Consider the following 7488-nt stretch of genomic DNA (forward strand, 5'->3'; position numbering starts at 1 on the left):
ACTGCTCTCTCACAAAGTCTCACTATAAGTTTCTCTTTCGTATACAACTTTGAGCTCGTAATATCGAATGACAAGAAAATGGTAAGTTTCGTACTTTGAAATTTTTCTTTCACGCACTCGTCGAACAACAGGAGAATCTACCTTAAAACTCCTTCATGCCTTTATAATTGTTGGCACTTTTCAAAGGAATTCTTCCAATCTACCCTTGGATAGAATCAATTAAGGAGATCTCGAGCCGTTTAAAGATTGTGATGAAAGCCCGTCAATCTTGTTCACCAATTCAATCAGGATCCTAGTTTCCATAAGTAGATTATTTCCAAATTACTTGCCTTCGAAAGAATTTGATTTATCTAAATTGATTCCAATAAAGATAATCAATCCCGTAGGTGATATATCCAACCAGAAAGCCTTCCATAATCCATACGAACCAAACTTATGAAGAGATAAACAAAATCTCCCATCTGGATAAGTCTTATTTCTTCAGTAGCGTTCAGTCTGGGATTTGTTAGTGTGTATAGACTTTGTCACTAAAGTCTGGTCGTCTTCAAACTTTGACACTAAAATTTGAAAATCTTTAGAATAGACTTGGGATAAGTTTTGTTAACTTCAAAACACCAAGGAGTTTTCTCTAACAATCTCCCTCTTTTTATGGTGACAAAACTTTCCTACGATTTGAGAACTTATGACCTGTAAACAACACTTTAACAAGACGTGATATCTAAAACAAACGGATAAGGATTTGAATAGCATCGATTCTGCAACCACAGAAAACAAGTTAATCTTAAAGAATTAAACATATGTCAAGATTTAAGCATTCATCCATATCCATAATCATCACCACAAAAGTTCACAAAAGTTCACAAAATTTCTATAGAATATAAACATTTAAGGAAAATCAAATCTGCAATAAACAAAAGTTCAAATCAAAGTTTAAATATGCACATTCTCCCCCCTTTTGTCAACAGCAAAAAGTGGAGAAAAATAAGATTGAAAAGAGATATGATGAAATCAAGTTTGTCTTGGAATTCAAATGAGTTGGAAATCCCCATTGACTCGAACTGTCTCCTCTAGCTTTCACATTGTCTCCTTTAGCTTCTCAACATCTTCGATCTTGGCAGTTTGTGAAACTTGCTGATGTAAAGCTTGAACTTGAAAGTTTAAAGACTGTACCTTCTCATTGAGAGAATCTGAAGTAGATTGCAAAGTGTTGGAGAAAACTTCCGTATCTGTTTTGAAGCTGACAAAATGTTTCCATCAGTCTAGTTTGTAGACTTGTAGACTCTTTCGTCAAAGTCTAAAGACCGCCGAACCTCCGACTCAAGATTCAAAGTCTACCCTCGTTGACAAATTCTAGACCGTTGAAGAAGACTTATCCATAATTGAGTATTTCGTTAAGGATTTGATTCTATTAACTAAAGAAGATCTCTCGGCTGGATATAGCATCTTGAAATCTATTATTCGTTTTTAATTCAAGTAATTTAGATCTATTGATTGGCGAAACATACTTGGAAGGTTCTACTTATGGAAACTTAGATCTTGATTGTATGGGCGAGTAGGATTGATGAGCTATCGTCATATTTCTTAAATAACTTGAGATCTTCCTAATTGATTCTATCCAACGGGTAGATTAGAAGAGCTCTTTTGGAAAGTGCTAACGGTTATGAAGGCATGGAGGAGTATATAAGGATGATGTTCTAGTTATTCAAGTATGTGCGCGATAGAAGAATTCTAAAGTCTGAAGCTCCTTATTCTTTGTCAATTCAATTGTTGAGTGTAGACTTGTACTCAAAAGAGAGTTTATACATTTGTGAGATCTTGAGGAAGTGTAGCAGAGTCTCTACACTGTGAAATTAAGGACGTGATACTGTAACAACTCTTTTGATTCGTAGTGAAATCCAACCGGTGGACTGTCAGTACGGGAGAGTGGACGTAGGCTTGGATTAAGCCGAACCACTATAAACCTTGTGTTCTTATTCTCTTCCCTGAACTATTTTACTTTACTCGTAATTTTATTTAATTGTTAGAGTCCCATTTCTATTTTAAAGTCTACTGTTAAACAGACTCAAGTTAAACTTAAAGTTTTACTATGTCCTTCGCAAAAATTTGTTTTCGCACCTATTCACCCCCTCTAGGTGCTCATACTAGCACTCTTAATTGGTATTAGAGCCTGTGTACTCATTTAAATTGAAGTGTTTTTACTTCAGAGTTAACGATCCATGGCTAGTATGTTGGCTCCAGGCTTGGTTGAAGGGCAAAGTAACACCCGCACCGCCATACTTTGATGGGAAAGAATACAACATATGGAAAAACAAAGTGAATGCATTCCCGAGATCGAAAGACCCTCTTGAATGGGATATGGTGGATAAGGGAATTATTCCTAAAACTACAACAGTCTTAGAAAGTGGAAAAGAAGCTGTTGAGTCCAACGATATGACTCAAGAAGAGATAATCAACAGACAAGCTCTTGATGCAAAAATAATTTGTTCTTTATATTGTGCATTGTCTCCTACTGAATATAACAGAATATCTTCTTGTGAAACAGTTAAAGAAGTTTGAGATAGATTGCACATCACCTATGAAGGAACCGATCGAGTGAAAGAAACCAGAATCAATATTCTCGCTCGATCAATATGAAGCATTTAGGATGAAACCATGAAAATCTATTACCGACATGTTTAGTCGTTTTTACAGAAATTGTGAATGGTCTTGAGTATCAATGTCAATCAATCTCTGGACCCATGAATGTTAACAAGCTACTACGTGGACTTTCCAAAGATTGGAATCACGTAAAACCTCAATAAATGAGACACAAAGGATTATGCCACTCTGATGAATTGGTTGGCACTCTTTAGTCTTATAAAGTGGAGCAAATCAATGAAGATGATGATCCTAAAGGTAAAAAAATCTATTGCATTAATATCTAATGATGATTATGATGTTACAAATTCTGAAGACGATATGGACGATGAAGAGCTTGCTCTCATGATAAGAAGGTTCAGAAAACTGAACAAGAAAGGAAGAAGATTTAATTCAAAGAAACATAGCTCACAAAAGTTTCAAAATAAATCAGCTGAGGATGATGATTCAAACAAAGATGTGGTTTGTTTTGAATGCAAGAAAAAGGGACACATTAGACCCAACTGTCCCTTACTGAAGAAAAAGAAATGAAAAGCTGAGAAATACAGAAACGCTCTCAAGGCAGAAACTTGGAGTGATACCAAGTGCGAAGAGAGTGATGATGAATATGCTAATATTTTTCTAATGGCATAATTAGACTCAAATTCAGACTCTGAAACAAACTCAAACTCAGACAGTGAAATCGAGGTAAGTAATTTAAAAATTCCAACTAAAGTCTCTAAATATATTGATGAATTGTGTCTTAGTCTCAAAACCTCTCTCAAGAGGATTTCCAAACTAAAAGAGAAAATTCAGTACTGAAGCAACAAGAGAATGTTTGGAAAGAAAAAGTTTAAAATTTGGATAAAAGTGTTATTGCTTTGGAAGAAAATGCATTTTTAAAAAATGATATCTCAAGTACTTCAAAAAGATTTTCTATAGGTTCTGAAAAATTAGAAAAGATTCTTTTAGAATAAAAACCTTACTTTAACAAATCAGGTTTGGGAATGACTATTAAAACCATTCCTCTAATTGATTTTCTTAAAGTAAAGGAAAGAATTAAACAAAGACCTACAAAAGATTTTTATAGAAATCATTTTCAAAAAAGTCTTTGTAAAACCTGTAGGTTGTAGTGCTCTTAAATGTTCTAAGTGCAATAGCTCAGATCCTTTTGAGAAAGAATGTCCTATGGTTCGGAAATATGTTAAGAAGGTTTGGGCAAAGATCGTATATTGTACTAACTCCATTGGACCCAAGAAAGTATGGGTACCAAAGAAAGCTTGAGTTTCTTTTCTAAATGCAGGTCACTATAAAAAAAAAAAAGGTTAAATGGTACTTGGATAGTGGATGCTCAAAACATATGACATGAGACTCAAATTGTTTCATAAAGCTTGTGCAAGTTAATGGTGGAAAAGTCTCTTTTAGAGGAAATAACAAAGGCAGAATTGTGGGTTACGGAACCGTAAAGATTGAAAGTCTCACAATCAGTAACGTTTCCTTAGTGAAAAGACTCAACTACAACTTGTTGAGTATTAGTCAATTGTGTGACACAGATTACAAAATCAACTTCCAAGAAGTAGTATGTTTAGGAACTAGTAAAGATTTCTCTCAGACATTCACGGGGCGAAGACATGGGAATATATACCTCTTGGATATCAATCCAGAAAAATCTCAATGTCTAATTTCAATTCAAGAGAAAGCTAATCTCTGGCATAGAAAACTTAGGCATATCAACATGAAGCAAATAGCCAAGATCTCTGCAAAGAAGCTTGTTTGTGTACTACCCAACCTGACATATCAAAAATCTAAATTATGCACACCGTGTGTATTGGGAAAACAGGTTGGAAACTTTTTCAAACCAATAAATCAAGTTTCCACTAATCATGTGTTACAGTTCTTACATATGGATCTTTTCGGACCAACCAAAACTCAGAGCATTGAGGTAAGAAATATTGCTTGGTGATAGTGGATGATTATTCATGATTCACTTGGGTATATTTCCTAACAAGTAAATCTGAAACCTTTTCTTATTTTATCAAATTTGCTAAGAAAGTACAAAATGAGAAATGATATGTTATTTCAGGTATACTGACAGACCATGGAGGTGAGTTTGAAAATCAAGACTTTGCTAAATTATGTGATGAATCTGATTTTCAGCATGTGTTCTTCTCACCATACACTCTATAACAAAATGGAGTTATGGAAATGAAGAATAGATCGTTGCAAGAAATGGCTAGAACTTTATTAATTGAAAGTAACATTTCCTCTCGTTTTTGACTCAAGCAGCTTTCTACAAAGATGCTATATTATTAATAGAGTCTTCTTAAGGCCTATTGTGGAGAAAACTCCTTATGAGTTGTTCAAAGGAAATAAGCCAATTGTTTCATATTTTCATGTGTTTGGATGCAAATGTTTTATATTGAAAAATGCAAATGATCAAATTGGTAAGTTTGAAGAAAAATCAGACGAATGAATCTTCCTTGAATATTCAACCACCAGCAAAGCTTATAAAGTATATAACAAAAAGACTCAATCTGTGGAGGAATCGATGAATGCCAAATTCCAAAACTTTATGCAATATCAATCGATTCAAACTCAACCTGAAGAATCTAAACTTGCTCCGCACTCTACAAAGTCTAAATCTCCGTAAGCATCTCAAACTTCGAAGACCAGAATGAACGATTGTTGAAGAATCAAATGAAGAAAAAGATCAACAGTTTGACAAATCAACCGGTAATTGGAAGCACAAGTTTAGTCATCTCAAAGAACTCATTATTGGTAACATCAATGAGGGAATTCGTACAAGATCCAAAAGACGTGAAGAGTCTAGTGCTGTGACTCTTATTTCTGAAATAGAACCCAATAGCATAAAAGAAGCTTTATCTTATGAAAGCTAGATTGAAGCTATGCAAGAAGAACTCAAACAATTCAGTATCAATGATGTCTAGGGAATTGACTCATAAACCAAAAGGTAAATCTATCATTGGAGCTAAATGGGTTTTCATGAACAAGATGAATGAGAAATGAAAAGTCGTAAGGAATAAAGCAAGACTCGTGGCTAAAGGATATACGCAAGAAGAAGGGATAGACTATGATGAGACTTACGCACTAGTAGCAAGGTTAGAAGCAATTAGATTATTACTTGCTTTTGCGTGTTATAAGAATTTTAGGTTATTCCAAATGGACGTCAAAAGTGCTTTCCTAAATGGATTTATCCAAGAAGAAGTCTATGTGGAACAACCTCCCGGTTTTGAAAACCCAAGGAAACCAAACTTTGTATTCGGACTGAAAAAGACGATATATGGTTTAAAGCAAGCACCTCAAGCTTGGTACAACAGGTTAAGTAAGTTTTTAATTCAAAATGGCTTTGTTAAAGGTAAAGTAGATACTACATTATTTATCAAAAGAGAAAGCAAATACTTTTACTTGTTCAAATATATGTTGATGATATTATCTTTGGATCATCTAATGAAAATCTGTGTAAGAAATTCTCTAAGACTATGCAGGATGAGCTTGAAATAAGCATGATGGGTGAACTATCCTTCTTTCTTGGACTTCAAGCAAAACAAATGAAGGAAGGAACTTTCATCCACCAAGAAAAATATGCTAAAGAACTTGTTAAAAAGTTCGGCTTGGAAAATTACAAAAAGACTTATATACCAATGTCAAGTTCCTTGAAACTAGACAAAGATGAAGGAGGAAAGAAAGTTGACCAGAAGTTATACAGGAATATCATTTGTTCATTTCTTTATCTTATTGCTTTTAGACCTGACATTTTGTTTAATGTTTGTTTTTGTGTCAGATTTTAGTCAGATCCCAAAGAATCTCATTTAAGTGCTGCAAAACACATCATCAAATACGTTGCATCAACTTCAATTTGGGTCTCTAGTATTGTAAAGAATGAGACTTTACTTTCCTTAGATATTCAAACGTACACCTAACAAGATGCAGAGTTGATAGAAATAACACTTAGGCACTCGTCAATTACTTGGGAACAGGATTGTATCTTGGTTTTCAAGGAAGCAAAGGACTGTAGCTCTTTCAACAACAGAAGCTAAATATGTGGCTCTTAGAAGTTGTTGTTCACAAATTTTATGGATAAAGGAACAGCTAAGAGACTTTGGAATCGAAGACTCATGCACTAAGATAAAATGCGACAACACTAGCATGATTAATCTCACAAAGAATCCAATTCTTCATTTGAGAGCAAAGCACATAGAGATTCAACATCATTTTATTAGAGATCATATTCAAAATGGAGAAGTCTTGATTTAATTCATTGACTCAAAGAATCAACTAGCAGACATATTTACAAAGCCTTTGGAGAAAAGTCAATTTGAGCTTATTCATTCCAAACTCAATATCTTAAAGTCTCGAAGAAGTTCGGACTCGGGGATAAAAGTCTAAAGATACTCGGACTCGGATGATCAAGATTTACGACGTAAGTTATTTCTATTTTAGAATTTTGTCTGTCGAATAAAATCTCGAAAATGTACGATCATCTATTAATCTGTAATTGATTGATGTTATCTTCCCCAGTTTTTGTGATTATTGCAATCATTCCTTTTTCGAAAAAGAAGTTATTTTTGAAATGACGGTTATCTATTATTTTCAAAAATGCAGTTATTTTTTGAAAATGCATTTTTATTTTTCCTTTTACATTGTTCCGTATACCTCTTTTCGACTGCTTTTATACTGATCATCTTCCTCACAAACCTTAAAAGCACAGACCATCACTTTCTTATTTTTACTCTCTAGTTTAATCTTCAAAGTTCTCACCTTTTTTGCGAATCGAGTTTGGAATCTCTCAAAGACTGTGTGAATGGCTTCACTAAGAAAGTCTTCAAGGATCGCGAACAGGGGACCACAACT

This window comes from Eucalyptus grandis, chromosome 6 (genome assembly GCF_016545825.1).
Source record: "Eucalyptus grandis isolate ANBG69807.140 chromosome 6, ASM1654582v1, whole genome shotgun sequence".
Taxonomy (NCBI): Eukaryota; Viridiplantae; Streptophyta; class Magnoliopsida; order Myrtales; family Myrtaceae; genus Eucalyptus; species Eucalyptus grandis.